Source organism: Kogia breviceps, chromosome 10, assembly GCF_026419965.1.
Source record: "Kogia breviceps isolate mKogBre1 chromosome 10, mKogBre1 haplotype 1, whole genome shotgun sequence".
NCBI lineage: Eukaryota > Metazoa > Chordata > Mammalia > Artiodactyla > Physeteridae > Kogia > Kogia breviceps.
This window is the reverse complement of record NC_081319.1, coordinates 76,750,450-76,766,303: the sequence shown is the minus strand read 5'-3', so window position 1 is coordinate 76,766,303 and position 15,854 is coordinate 76,750,450.

Genomic DNA, 15,854 nt, shown 5'->3' with positions numbered 1-15,854 from the left:
GCGTAGGTAAAGAGGCAGAGCTTCTCTGAAGCTAGAAGGGAGATGGGGGAGAGAGGCGCTGAGTCTCACTGTTGTCTGAACATTTCTCCAAGTGGTTTCTCTGTGATGGAAGAAAGGTGTCTCACTCACTCCATCCCCCAACCCCCAGGTGCCTAGCAGGACCCAGAGCTGATCCACAGCAAGGGCAGGAATAGAATCTGTTGAATAGAAGGAGAGAGAATTGGTTTGGTTTCCCTCAATTCTCTCTCTCTCTCTCTCTCTCTCTCTCTCACTAGATCTTTACAACAAAGCAATGGGAAGATGAATCAAAAGCAAGGAAGAAGGCCCTCTTTTTCCAGGGCCAATATCATATTCCCATCTGGTTTTGGAGGTCTGACTTGGAATAATGATGCCAACTGAGGAACAAGATTAGAGCAGAGGAAGCCCAAGAAGACGAGCCAGTCAGGAAAAGGGGAGGGAAGAGGAAGAAGCAGAAGAGGCAGGGTTGGGTCACTGTCTGAGGGAGCACCCCTACCCACAGCAGCCCCAGCCCCATCAGCCACGTCTCTGCCCCTCCTTCACTGGCCTCAGTTTCATCCCCGAACACCAGGCTGTCTCTCTGGATAGTTTCTCCCCAACAGCCCCAGGCATGTCCACTTCCTGACACCCCAATCTTTGCCATCCCTCAAAGTCTGACCCCCATCCTGCCCATTGCTGCCCCTGTTCACACCCTCACCCAGTCTTGGAGGGAATCCCTCCGCTGGGAAGAAGGTGGTGGCAGAGGTGGCAGCTAAGGACCTAAAGCTGCATTCTCCCTCCCCACCTGGGCCATGCCTGGGAGCCGAGCTTTGTTCCAATTTGTGGATCTTTCCCAAAGCCTGACAGGCACCAGGCACTGTGCTAATATTATAGAAGATACAGGGAGGGCTTCCCTGGTGGCGCAGTGGTTGGGAATCCGCCTGCCGATGCAGGGGACAAGGGTTCATTCCCCGGTCTGGGAAGATCCCACATGCCGCAGAGCGGCTGGGCCCGTGAGCCATGGCCGCTGAGGCTGCACGTTCAGAGCCTGTGCTCCGCAGCGGGAGAGGCCGCAACAGTGAGAGGCCCGCGTACCACACACACACAAAAAAAAAGATACAGGGACACCTAAGTAGAGCAGTGGAAAGCACAAGGACTCTGGATCCAAATGGACCCAAGTGGTACTGCCACTCCTTTACTGTGTGACCTTAGGCAAGTTAATCAACCTCTCTGACCCACAGTTCCCCTTGTCTGTAAAACAAGAGTGAAAACACCCACCTTGGGGAGTTGCTGCACACAAACAGCTGCCCACAGCTACCCAAGAAGGTAGGATGGGAAAGAGGCCCTGAGAGAGGCACAAAGGGTCAGGAAGGTACTGAGGCAGAGCAGTCAGACCGGCTGGAATGGGCATCAGGAAGGGCTTTCTGTGGGAGGTAGCTCCAGACATTTATTCCACAAGCAAAAAAAAATTTTTTTGGGGGGGGGCTTCCCTGGTGGCGCAGTGGTTGCGAGTCCGCCTGCCAATGCAGAGGACACGGGTTCGTGCCCCGGTCCGGGAAGATCCCACATGCCGCGGAGCGGCTGGGCCTGTGGGCCATGGCCGCTGAGCCTGCGCGTCCGGAGCCTGTGCTCCGCAACGGGAGAGGCCACAGCAGTGAGAGGCCCGCGTACCACAAAAAAAAAAAAAAAAAAAATTTTTTTGGCCACACCTTGTAGCTTGCGGGATCTCAATTCCCGGACTAGTGATTGAACAGTGAGTGGACTGCCAGGGAGCTCCCTCCACAAGAAAATATTAAACTCAACCTATGAGCCCTGTTTTGGGCTGGGCCCTGGGGCTACAGCAATGTAGAAGGGGCTTCCTGTGTGCGGGAGAACCAAATAGTACACTGAAAATAGCAACTCTCCGAAAGGGCACATGATTGCTGGGAGTGGGAGAAGGCTTCCTGGAGGAGGTGACACTAGAGTCTTGCAGGAAGAGCAGGAGTCTAGTTCGCTGAGTGGAGTGGGGATAGGGAACAGGCAGGGAAGTGAGGTCTGGGAAAAGCTGCTGGCTCACCCAGCTCTCCCACTGCTCCCCCGAGTGACAGAGACTTTGAGGCTAGGCAGAGTAGGGAATTAGGGCTTCTTCAGAAACATTCCCAGCCAAAGCATAAAGGGACAATGCTGCTCCCTCAGGGGGTGAGCCCCACACTGGTTTCCTCGCCTTCTGGGACAGCATGCCTCTGCCAGAGTATTTAAACAAACAAGCAGACACTACAGGTAGGTCCAGCTCCCACGCTGAGCACTGCTGTTGTTTGCCCCAGGGGCGAGAGGAAGAGGGCAGAGGACACCAGCCTGTGACAAGCACAGGGCCACTCAGCTGGGGCAGAACTCAAAGCACAAAGACCTTTCCTCCAGCTCTGCCCCCTTCCTATCCCCACCTGGTGCCCAGAGCTCTCCTGTCTGCCTGACACAGACATGTGGAGACTGGAAACAGCCCTGGGCAAAAAACTCAAATGTGCTGCATGCTGTGTGACCTTGACCAAGTCAGTCCCCCTTCTGGACCTCAGGCTTCTCCTAGGTGAAAGAGTGAGGTTGCACTCCCTAAGCTTTCGGGCTCTGTAACAGCTCCATCAGACCACTCCAACTGAGATCACTGATACAAAATGTCATATCTTCCAGGGGTCTGTGTGTTTTTAAAGGCTCCTAGGGAGGGCAATGCTTAACTCAAAGAAATCCAGTACGAATGGTGAAATCTGGAGCACAGCACTAAGTGGTGGAGGGGAGATGTGATTCCAAGGACCCCCTCAAATCCTAGCAGGTAGAGAACTGCTTCCTCTCTCACCTGGCAGGCCAGGACCTCTGTCCTTTTTGAAAAGGCTTGGTGAACCCTCACTGTCAAACGCCCCCACCAGCTCCCCTGCCCCACCCTCCTCCCCCGTAGCATGCAGTGGAAAAAGCCTGATAGGCTGGGCTCAATCTTCATTCACCACATCCAAGCCATGAGACTTTGGACAAGTCACTTCATATGCCTGAGCTGCAGTTTCCTCATCTGTAAAATGAGAGTCACTGCGCTTACCTCCCAGGGTTGCAGGGAGATATATGGAGATGGTGGAGAGAAGCAAAGCTCCTGGCCTAGAGTTAAGCATCACATAATGTTACTTCCCTTCCCCTTCTCCCGTCCCTACCCCCATGTGTGAGCAAACTCTCAGAGAATGCAAACCTACTATCATTTGGCTAAAGTCAAACAGAAAGGAATAGCAAAATGGGTTTATCCCATCCTTCTGTGGGGGGAGAGGGGGAAGAAAAGAAAGAAAGAAAGGAAAGAAAGAAATCACACAGTGCATGCCAAAGATGACTAGGGGTGGGGGATATGTTGGCTTAGTTCCTGCTTTAGCCTTTCTTCAGAGCAACTGTGTCACCAGGTTGTCTCTGAGTTGGCTACAATGTCGGTTTCTTCAGGGAAATCCTAGGGAGAAAAAAAAAAAAAAAAAAAAAAGAAAGCAAGGACTCAAGGTGGCCCCCACCTCTTAGCAAGAAGGGTCCCTTCTCTCCTCCCCCAGTGACCCCCTGGGCCTAGTCTGGCCCATGACCCAGGCCCCCAAGACGGTTCACAAAGATCAAGCCGGTTAATGATTGGCCCCCTGAGAGGAGTCGCCCCACCATCCTGCCTGCCTTTGCAGACCCAGAAGTGCAGGGCGGGCCATGGGGAGTGGAGGAGACTTCCCCTCAGCTTCCAGGAGCGGCCTGCCCTAACATCCTCGAGATAATCAGTGAAACACACAATTAGTCAAGGGATATCCATGTCAGGAGAACATCAGACCGATTCCTGGAAGCCCTGGGTGTCCTTAGAGGTGGGGCAGCCGCGGGAGGGGGTGGGAGTGGGCAGATACAGCATGCCCAGTTTTATCTGCCTCGTTGATTGGAATTTCATTTGGGATTTCATCTGAAGAAAAGGCTCCACCGCTGAAGAAGTATGAAAACCCCTTCACTGGCCAGATGAGCAGCAGGGCCAGGGCTGTCTGAAGGCAGCCAGCTCTCTTGACTCATAGCTCAGCCTCATGGCTGCCTCTCCAAGGGCCACTTAAGCATTTAATCAGGACCCAGCCTTGAGCCAGGCACCTTTGGGATACATAGGGCTTCAGCCCTCTGGGGAGCCAGGCAGTGCCAGGGAAGGGTGCTGGCACTAGGTGCCTTGTGCATCTGGAGCAGGTCAGCTTCCGGGCCCAGGACTCCATCGTTTGCTCCCCCTTCCCACGTAGAGGGGCTCAGCACTTCCTCATTCCATGTAGTACCCTCCAGAGGGCACAGCTTGTGTGAACCCTGCCCCACTGGGGTCCCCTGGAGAGATGGCTCTTTCCACATTTCCCCATATGCCGGCACACTCATTCAGACCCATCTCTTTCCAGAACACAGCTGGAAGCATCAGGAAAAGTAAAGTAGGGCAGCTCCAGGCTGAGGGGCCTGCTGCCAGTTTCCCCAGGTCCTGAGACCTGGCCTTGGTCTGCTCCAGCTTTGGGACACCAGCCCCCTCAGTTGAGGGTGACGGCCAAAATATTTAACACCCATTATGGCCCAGGCACAGTTTACATGGAACTGTGGGCATAATGCTGAGCCAGACATAAACCCCTCATTTCTGGATTGTGGGGAGGGGCAGGGGACTTAGGAAGGGACTAGGGTGGCCAGAGAGGCATATGGGGGACTCAGGGGCTGGAACAGCAGCTATTTACCAATCAGGTGACCGTGCCGGGCTGTACCAGCTGAGCGCCTGCCCTGCCCCAGTCTCCTCTCAACTCTAGGCTGGAATGTGCAGTTCCCAGCCTAGAATGAGGACTGTCTGGGGCCCTGATCTGCATGCCTCCATATCTCCTCCGCTCCTGGGAAGATCAGGGCACGGTTCCCCCCATGCTCCATCCACAAGTGTAGCCCACACCCAACATAGCAGGGACCTCACCATTCATGGGTTCCAGCCACTATTGAAAAAAGGGCAGGTATGGTCAGCCAGAATTCCCAACTGCCCAGATCATGGACAGTTATGAGTAATCAGAGCATTTTCCTTTCCCTCCTTGTCTCTCTTTGTTTGGATATCTCATCTCTCGTCATCTCCTTCTCTCTCCAACCTTTCCGCCGGCTCCCATTGTCCTAGGGGACCTCCTGGCCAGTCCTGTTAGCTGAGTGCTCCTCTGGCCTGTCAGAAGCCTCAGCTTCGCAGAGCCCCCTGGGAGGTGACTGTTCCCCACTTCCCATTCACTGTTGGGGGGCAGGCTGGGCAGTGGGGGACAAGCTAGGGGAAAGGATGGTCTTCACATCTCCCCAATTCCCACTGGCCCTCCAGGGACTATGGGAGAACTGCAGAAGGGACATTTCTGAGGAGATGGGATGTGCCCCTGCCCATCAGGCACCAGGGTTGGGGGGGTGGCAACTCTAGGAGGCCGGACCCTCTCCGCCAAGCCCCCGGTGTGACCTGAGGCTTTAAAGAGGACAGGTGTAGGTACGGTGAGTCTGCCCCTCACCAGCCTCTGGCCATTGTCCTGGGGGAGCCGCCCCACCCCTCCCCCACCGCGTGACCCTCTCCCCACCACTCATCCACCAACCTCCTCCTCTCCATCTCCTCGGATCTCCAGGCTAAAGGCTGCAGGGACTAATAAACTGCATGCAGGCGCGCGCGTGCACGCGCACACACACACGCACACACACACCACCGCCCATGACAGAGCCCCACAGAGAAGAGAGGAGTATTCCCAGAAATCCAGCTGTTCCAGGCAAGCCAACCTGGGTCACGGCGCCCTTCCTACAGGGGCTGTGGGGAGAGACTGGGTGTCCCCTGAGCAGCCCCTCTCAATGCCCCTGCAGGAATTACCTTGAAAGCCCCTCACACAGAGAGTGTCTCTGAGGCCCTGCCAATAAATACTGCTGCTTTTCCAGAGCAGTTCCTCAGAGACCAGGTGTGGGGCTGCGACTGGAGGTCAGGACACCTGAGTTGAAAACCAGGAACTGTTGCTGCCTGGCTGGGTGACCTGGAGCAAGGCCCTGCCCACCTGGGACCTCAGTGTCTTCTCTGTAGAGTGCAGGCAAAGCCTGATTTCTAAAGCCCTGTTAGGGATCCCACGCCATGGCTGTGGGGAATGGGGAGGAAGCAGTAAGGATGAGAGCTGTGTACACACTGGCGTGTGGCCTGGCAGACTGAAAGAGGTGGAGGGAGGACGGGGAGCACCGCGCCAGCAGCACCTCTTAAAGAGGCCTGTGAAGATCACAGGAGCGTAGGTGGATGGGAGGCAGAGAAGGGCATACTCTCTTCAGTCTGCCGTCTGACCAGCAGCTGGGTTTGCCTGTTGCCATCAACCGGAACAGCTGGTACTGCAGCCAGAAGGATTTGAGTTAGATACGCAGAAGCCTAGCAAACTCATCTTCTCTGCAGGGACTTATGGGATGATGGCAGCAGGATGTTTATCTAGAGACTTCGAGGCCCATTCGTGGCCTGGATGAAATGTCAGGGAGTGGGAGAGAAGGGGAGAGAAAGGAGAGGGAAAGACAAGGTGTTAGCTCCCTCCCACCCCCTTTTAGGGGAGGAGGTGGGTGGGGTGCTCGTGCCTCCAGTCTGGTGCTGAAGTGGAGGAAGGAATTTGTCAGGGGTGTGGTGGGCCCAAGAGCAGGGCAGCAGGGGAATGGAATGAGAAGGCTGTCGAGTGGCGAAGCAAGTGTTTGCGGGAAATGGAGAGAAAGACCCTTCCCGGGTTGGAAGAGGTGAGACGGAGCCTCAGCCCAGGGCTCCCTGCCCTGGGCACCCCAGCCCCACTCTAGGCTCAACAGGACCTCACTGGGGCAGGGTCTGTGCCTCTGCTGTGACTTCAGCTTGGGCACGGGAGCCCAGAGCCACTGTCTGAGAAGTAGAGGGACACCTACCCAGCCTGGGCCCAGGCACTGGGGAGGGTAAGACTCGCAGTGTCCACAGGGCAGACTGAGGACAAGGGGCCTTCTTTCCCCCAAGACTGCAGGACACTCAGGCCAGTTCTGCTTTTTCTCTGGGTATCACCCCCACCTCTCACCTGGGGCCAGCTGGTAAGGCTCTAGGAGAGGGTCTGCCCTTGCTCTACTCCTGGCCTAGCCCTTGGGCAGGTGGGAAAATTCTGAGACTCATTCCATAGTCCCTCCTCCTCCTCTGCCCCAAACCCAGGAATCTCTGGTCTCCTGAGTGAACTGAGGCTGAAAAACCACCCAGGAAGTCCCTCTTTCCCTCTATCCACCTTCCTTTGTGCTGCAGTGAGGACCAGGTAAGGAGGAGTTTGAGCAAGAGAATGGGGCCAAGCCCTGCAAATACCTCAGCCAAATAATGAACAATCTGAGGTGAGGCCTGGGTACCTGGATGGGGGCCAGGCGAGCAGATGTGCTGCTATGCGTGTGTGTTACAAGGAAGCTGGTCAGCCACCCAGTTCCCTCTAGAAGCCCAGGTCCCCAGCTCCCAATCTTCCAGCCTGGAAAGATTTACTAAGTGATTCCACGCCTCTGTCCACTCTGCCCCCATCCTCCCAGGCTCTCTCCGCATCACCATCCTCCTTCTTCTCTGTCTGTCCTACCTAAGCAGGAGTTGAAGGTTTCTCCCACCACCTTCCCAGGGCTGTCCTCACAAAGCCACCTTGGGACACACCCCTCACCTCTCCTCCTCTCCTGGCCTAAGGCTCTTCCAGAGATTCCTGGCTGTCAGAGGACAGGGCCGCAGTTGTCCCCACCCCACCCATCCTTGAAGCTGCCCCAAGGGGAAAGTGAGAAGCGGAGAGGAGCTGTCCTGCTACACTGGCTGGGTGCAGGCTAGGGAGCCTCATCGCTGACTGGCTGTAACCCAGACAGAGGTGAAGGGCCTGGAACCCCCTTCTACGTGAACCTACAGCACAGCCTCACCGGGCACTTCCAGCAGCAGGCGTCAGATGAAGCTGTTGTCTGACTATGGACACCTTCTGGACATTCTTGGAAGCCCAGGGCCCCCTCCTCAATCAGGACCCCTCCTGGGTGTCTCACCCAGTGCCACCCCGAGCCTCTAGAGGGCGAGGGAGAGCAGCGCTTGACTTCCCTGCCCCTGGGGCATACCCTGGTGGCCCTCAGCACAGGCCCCTGCGACCAACCAGCTGCCCTACACCCTGCCCCTGGGGGAAGGGGCCCCGGGCTGAAGGCTGCACAGCCAGACCCACTGTCTAGGGTGGGAATAGACAGGAATGTATGGGCCAGGCCTGGGAAGGGGACTGCTCAGAGGATGCAGGGACAAGTGGGCTACAGGGGATGCTAACGGGCGAGTGTGAACAGTGGAAAGATGATCTGAGACCCATCTGAGATTATCCTCCTGTTCATCTGGGAACAAAAAGGAGGGCTGTGGCCTGGGCCCTTGGAATTTCTGGCTGACCTGGGAGTAACGAGGGGCTTCTTGGCCCACAGAGCAAAACTGCAAAGCTCCCTACCCCCATGCAGGATCAGAACTAGGGTAAGGCAAGTGAAGCAGCTAGGGTACATAGTTTAAGGAGGTGCTCACGCTCAAGTGCAGGATTGGCCCTGTCCGTAAGCACCCCCATAAATACTGTACCCTGTCACCTCGTTCCCCTCATCTTAGTCCCAGACCTGCGCTCTGGGCCGCCTGTCCTGGGGACTAAAGCCACAGGCATATGGGAGGCAGAGGTGGGGTGGGGGAGCAGAACGGTCGCTTTTTCACACTGGACCCCTCAAAGGGAAGAACTAACCCCTAACTCAGCGAGAGGGGAGGGAATGAGGAGGGACACAGCTGTCTGCTGCCTAAGCTGAGGCCCCTGTGTCTATCTGTCTGTCTGTGTCAGTGTCTTCATGTGTGTTTGTGCATCCAGATTGTGGGTCTGCCAGTTTCTAGCTCTGAGTCCGTGGGCAAGTTACCCAACCTCTCTGAGCCTCAGTTTCCTTGAAAATTTGTAATAATAATCCCTACACCACAGGGTTGTAGTGAGGGTTGAATGAGAGAATATATGGAAAGGATGTAGCATAAGCACCTGGCCTGCACACGTTAGAAGCCAAATTAACACTGATCACTATTCCCATCGTTAATAATATAATTATTGTATGTGGCTTCAGCTTACTTTGCAGCCTTATTTCCCACTGCCTCCCTACATATACATCCCACTCCAGCCTGACAGGTCTTCTGATAGCCCCAGACACACATATCACTTGTTTCTTCCTCCTGGTTTATGCCCCATCAGCCATGAAGGTGCACCTCTTAAAACAAGACTCCCTGAACCACTTCTGCTCAGTGGTCTCCCCCAAACTCCTACAGCATGAGCTGTCTTTATCTCTCATGCCAGCCTCAGTTTGCTATTCAATGCATTTCGCTTTCTGAGGGTGTGTGTGTATGTGTGTTCTCTCTTCAAGCACACTTACATAGGAAGGACTGTATTTTTCAGTGGTCTGTATCCCTCCACCCCAGCCTAAGGACTAATACAAGCCTGCAGGTGTAGAGAGCCACATGTAGACTCTTTGTGAATAATGATGATAATAATGGTAAATACTGCCTTTGACTGCATTCCTCCTGTGTGCCTTTCATTATCTCATTAATCCCTTAGTATCTAATTGTAAAACTACAGTTGGGAGAGTTTAAGTAACTTGCCCAAGGTCATACCACAAGTAAACAGAGCTGGGATTTCAACTGTCTGGCCCCCAAACCTGTACTCTTAACCACTATGATTTGAATAAAAGAATAAACTGAAAACCAGAATTTTCTTTTCGCACTCTAAGAAGGAAATAACAAGAAAGCAAAGTGAACTTCAGTCAAATGCTTTCAGGGTTCCAAATCAGAGTCCATTGCAGGGGGGTGGGGCGGGGGGGGGGTTTCCCAATCCCACACGGTTCAGAGTGAGGCCAGAAACCTCAGTCGTTGCAGAAAGAGGCACCCAGGTAGCCTTGCCTTACTCATTAGGGTTCTAGAAAAAAATTAGCAAATGAAGTTTAAAAAATACTCATCCCACAGTCAGAAAAATCACTTACCTTGATTGTTCAGTCACCAGAGTGTTTAAGTTGATCCTAGCTGGTCTCTTAACTGTCTGTAGGAGAAACTTACTTTCCCTTTGCTGATCACCAATTTAGCCACTTTTTGACCATTAAATGGGCAACATTGGTCAGTCAGCAAAAATTACATGGAGTAATCACCAGAAAACCACTTGCTGACTGATTTTCACACATACCCCCATCAATCCCCAGCTGTTATAGTAAAATTTGGCCGGTGGGAATGTATCCCCTTCATGCCTCTGTCCTCCTTTGCTATAATCCTTTTGTCATTCCAGGGCTGAACCACCTTGGAATGTCTACGGCTACATTTCTCTCCCTGTGACTCAGTTTTCTTATCTGGAAAATGGGGATAATAACAGTACTAACTCCACAGAGCTATGGCAAGCACCTAATGAGGTGACCTGTGTAAATAAAGCACAGGGGTTGGCATGGAGTGAGTGCATTATCAACATTTGAGGCTGTGGTGCTGTCATTTCGAGCTGGGTAGACATGCCCAGATGCTGACCCTACTCTGGCCACAGAGAAACAGCTTCTCCCAGCGCCCCTTCTCTCCTGCCTACTAGGATGGGTGTCCCTGGAAATCAGCCTTCTGCACTCTCTTGCCCCGCCAGTCACACCTCAGCCCCCAAGAGACTTAGAATCATCATCGAACTCCATGGCTAAGAGGTAGTAGGAGCTCATCCAGTTTAACTTTATTCTTCCTGACGTGGAAGGCAAAACCTTCTGCAACCTACACGGCTTGCCCCAAATCATATACCATTTTCTTCCAGACTACCTGCAAAATCCTATATATTCAAAAAATGGATCTTTACACACCTTGGCCAACAAATCCAAGTTTGCTCAAAACACTTTTGGACTCTATTTCTCTCTGTGAATTGACCTCAGATTCATTGTACACCAAACAAGGAAATCAATCTCATAATTTGGTGCCACACCTTGTTTTGGACCAAAAACAAAAACAAAAAAAGAGGTGTTGTTACTACCTGCTCAGTTTGCTTACTCTTCTGGGTCACACATCTTGGCATTAAATAACTTTTGGCTATTTCCACATACTATTCAGTTCCCAAGGATGAAATCTTGATACTGCTGAGGAAAAATTTTAATGTAATAAAGTTTCTAAAGGCAGTTCATTTGTTCATTTGTTGGTTCATAAAGTTAGTAAATACTTGGGACTTCCCTGGTGACTCAGTGGTTAAGACTCTGAGCTCCCAATGCAGGGGGCCCAGGTTCGATCCCTGGTCAGGGAAATAGATCCCACATGCATGCTGCAACTAAGAGTTCACATGCCACAACTAAGGAGCCTGCCTGCCTCAACTAAGACCCAGTGCAACCAAATAAATAAATATTTTTTTTAAAAGTTAGTAAATACTTCTTGATACTTTCTTATATACCAGCCCTTGTGCAGGAGGATGAAATACCATTGTAAACCAGACACACAATTTCTGCCCTTTTGGAATGTACATGTTAGTTCCTGAGCAAAGCATACATGGTCTATGATTATGTGGAAGTGGTAATAATAAAAGCCTGTAATGATGGATTAAGGGACTTCCAGGAAAAGATGGCAGCCTGAACACCTGCATCCACTTTTGCTCTTTCCTGAAGCCACTAAAACAAAGTGAAAGGCTTTCTAAATTTTTCTTTCCTTTTGATTTTGTTTCTTAAGATATATACCCACAGGACAGGGAGGATGGGAGAGGAGATAAAAGCAACAAAATTTTGGGCTTCCCTGGTGGCGCAGTGGTTGAGAGTCCGCCTGCCGATGCAGGGGACACGTGTTCATGCCCTGGTCCGGGAAGATCCCACATGCCGCGGAGCGGCTGGGCCCGTGAGCCATGGCTGCTGAGCCTGCGCGTCGGGAGCCTGTGCTCCGCAACGGGAGAGGCCACAACAGTGAGAGGCCCGCGTACCGCAAAAAAAAGCAACAAAATTTTGGAAGCTGGAAAGCAGGTGGAAGAACAGTAAAGAACACGGAACAGGTGGTGGTGAAAGTCATTACCACCTAATCTATACCCCAGAATCCCCAAAGGGCTCAGGAATTGGTGACACCAGTTACCTCAGCAAGTAAGGGTGAAGGGAATTGAGTAAGTAAAAGAGGACTGGGAAAGTGTTTTTAAAAAGCAACCAGATCTGGGCTTCCCTGGTGGCGCAGTGGTTGAGAGTCCGCCTGCCGATGCAGGGGATACGGGTTCGTGCCCCGGTCTGGGAAGACCCCACATGACGCAGAGCGGCTGGGCCCGTGAGCCATAGCCACTGAGCCTGCGCGTCCGGAGCCTGTGCTCCACAATGGGAGAGGCCACAACAGTGAGAGGCCTGCGTACCACACACACAAAAAAAACCCAGCCAGATCTGGACTTCCCTGGTGGCGCAGTGGTTAAGAATCTGCCTGCCAATGCAGGGGACATGGGTTCGAGCCTTGGTCTGGGAAGATCCCACATGGCGCGGAGCAACTAAGCCCGTGCGCCACAACTACTGACTGAGCCTGCGCTCTAGAGCCTGCAAGCCACAACTACTGAGCCCATGTGCCACAACTACTGAAGCTCGTGAGCCTGGAGCCCGTGCTCCACAACAAGAGAAGCCACCACAATGAGAAGCCCGCGCACCGCAACGAAGAGTAGCTCCCGCTCACCGCAACTAGAGAAAGCCCGCATGCAGCAATGAAAACCCAACACAGCCATAAATAAATAAATAAAATTTAGTTTTTAAAAAAAGAAAAGCCGTCAGATCCTCAGATTTTTCCCTACCTCATACAGCCAGGCAAAAGCTAGAGGCTATTCCCTGGTGAGGGGAAAGCAGAGGGTCTCTGACAAGGAAACCCCAGGACACTGAAGGAAGGAGTATCTCATTGAAAATGTTCACATAGTGGATGCTGAGACCTGGGTCCTTGGACCTCCTGGAATCTCAGAACACTGACCATTTTCCTCCAGGCTGGAACCTAGAGGGTGCATCTCTGAGGAATCTGACCAACCTGAAAGGAAGAAAAGACCAAAGATACTAATACTGGGGGCTTGAAAATGAAATATTCCAGCCAGATCACCCTCGCATGAGGCTCACAGACAAGGCACACACACTTGCGTGCGCGCACGCACACACACACAGCTTCCAACCAGCTTTTCAGATCCCCACGTTTAAAAATAAGCAAACAACCAAGGCTTATGAGACATCTGAGGCTTCTAACACAAAAGACAGAGCAAAACAAAACAAAACAAAACAAAAATTGACTTGGGGGACTTCCCTGGTGGCGCTGTGGTTAAGAATCTGCCTGTCAATGCAGGGGACAAGGGTTCAATCCCTGGTCCGGGAAGATCCCACATGCCGCAGAGCAACTAAGCCCCTGTGCACCACAACTACTGAGCCTGCGCTCTAGAGCCCGTGCTCTGCAACAAGAGAAGCCACCGCAATGAGAAGCCCGCACACCATAACGAAGAGTAGCCTCCGCTCGCCACACTAGAGAAAGTCTGCGTGCAGCAAAGAAGACCCAATGCCACCAAAATTAAACAAATAAATAAAATTGATTCTTAAAAAAAAAAAAGTGACTTGGAGGAAGCCGAGATTACGTACCAAGAAGAAAGCTTAAAAATAACAACATATTATTATATCCTGAGCATGATAAGGAAAAATATTGCAAAAATGCAACAAAAGTCTAATAGTATTTTCTAAAAAGGGAACAAGAGAGAGAGCTTAAAAATCAAACATGTCAGCAGAAATTTTTAAAACTCAGTAGAAGTCTGGAAGATAACGCTGAGGAAATGATCATAAAGTGGAGGAAAGATAACAAAAGGACGGAAAATTTTGAACGACTGTACAATAAAACTGGGAGACCAGTTCAGGCAATAGTAACCAAGTAACAGGAGAACATCCAAATAGCTGGAGAAACAGAAACTAAGGGAAAGACACCATCAATGACATAATCTAAAAAAGAACTGAAGAACTTCTGAGATCCCAGTGCAATGGATAATTTTTTTTATTTATTTATTTTTGGCTGCATTGGGTCTTCATTGCTGCACGGGGGCTTTCTCTAGTTGCAGTGAGCAAGGGCTACTCTTCGTTGTGGTGTGCAGGCTTCTCATAGCAGTGGCTTCTCTTGTTGCAGAGCATGGGCTCTAGGCACACGGGCTCAGTAGTTGTGGCTCGCAGGCTCCAGAGTGCAGGCTCAGCAGTTGTGGCGCACAGGCTTAGTTGCTCTGTGGCATGTGGGATCTTCCCAGACCAGGGCTCGAACCCGTGTCCCCTGCATTGGCAGGCAGATTCTTAACCACTGTGCCACCAAGGAAGTCCCTGGATAATCATTTTTTAAAGTACTGTTTTTTCAATTTCCGATTGTTCATTACGAATATATAGGAATACAATTGATTTTTGAATATCTACCTTGCATCTTGTAACCTTACTAAATCCATTTATTAGTTCTAGTAGCTTCTTTGTATATTCCATCAGATTTTCTACATGGATAATCATGGTGTCAGCAAATAATGACAATTTTACTTCTTTCTTTCCCATCTGAATGCTTTGTATTTATTTTTCTTGCCTTGTTGCACTGTTAGAACCTCTGGTACAATGTTGAATAGAAACAGTAAGAGTAAATGTCCTTGTCTTGTTCCTGATCTTAGAGGGAGAACATTCAATCTTTCACCATCACAGGATTTTTGTAGAGGTTCTTTATCAGGTTGTGGAAGTTCCTTTCTATTCCTGATTTGTGGAAATTCTTTTATCAGGAATGGATATTGAATCTTGTCAAATGCTTCTTCTACATCTATTAAGATGAACATTTTTTCTTTTTTAATTAGGTAGTATGATGAATTACGTTGATTGATTTTTTTTTAGTGTTACCAACCTTCATTTCTAGGATAAATCCCACTTGGGCATGATGTGTCATCATAGAGATAAAGACAGAGTTAGATTTGATTTACAAAAATTTTGTTGGGAATTTCTGCATCAATGCCCATGAGGGATATTGATCTATAGTTTTTCATTCTTGTAATATCTTTATCTGGTTTGGGTATCAGAGTAATGTTGGCCTCATAGAATGAGTTGAGATTTCCCTCCTTTATAATTTTCTAGAAAATTTGTATAGAATTGATATTTTTTTTCTTCCTTTAATGTTTGGCAAAGTTCATTAGTAAAGCCATCCGGGCCTGGAGTTTTCTTTGTGGGAAGGCTTTTAACTACAAATCCAATGTTTAAAAAATTCATATAGGTCTATTCAGGTTATCTATTTCTTCTCGAGTAAATTTCTACAGTTTGTATCTTTCAAGGAATTTGTTTATTTCATCTAAGTTATGGAAATTATTAGAGTAAAATTATTTATGATATTTTCTTATTATCTTTTAAGTATCTGTATTATCTATAGAGAAGTCACCACTTTCATTCTTTTTTCAAAATAAATTTATTTATTTATGGCTGCTTTGGGTCTTTGTTGCTGCGTGCGGGCTTGCTCTAATTGTGTTGAGCGGCGGCGGGGGGGCTACTCTTCACTGCAATGTGCGAGCTTCTTATTGCAGTGGCTTCTCCTGTTGTGGAGCATGGGCTCTAGGCGCACGGGCTTCAGTAGTTGTGGCACGTGGTCTCAGTAGTTGTGGCACACAGGCTTAGTTGTTCTGCGGCATGTGGGATCTTCCTGGACCAGGGCTTGAACCCATGTCCCCTGCATTGGCAGGCGGATTCTTAACCACTGAGCCACCAGGGAAGTCCCACCGCTTTCATTCTTGATACTGGTAATTTGTGTCTTCTCTCTTTTTTTCCTGATCAATCTGGCTAGATGTTTATTAATTTTATTGATCTTAAAAGACAGTTTTTGGTTTCATTGATCTTCTCTAATATTTTTCTGTTTCTACTTCATTAATTTTTCTCTGATCTTTATTATTTCCTTTCTT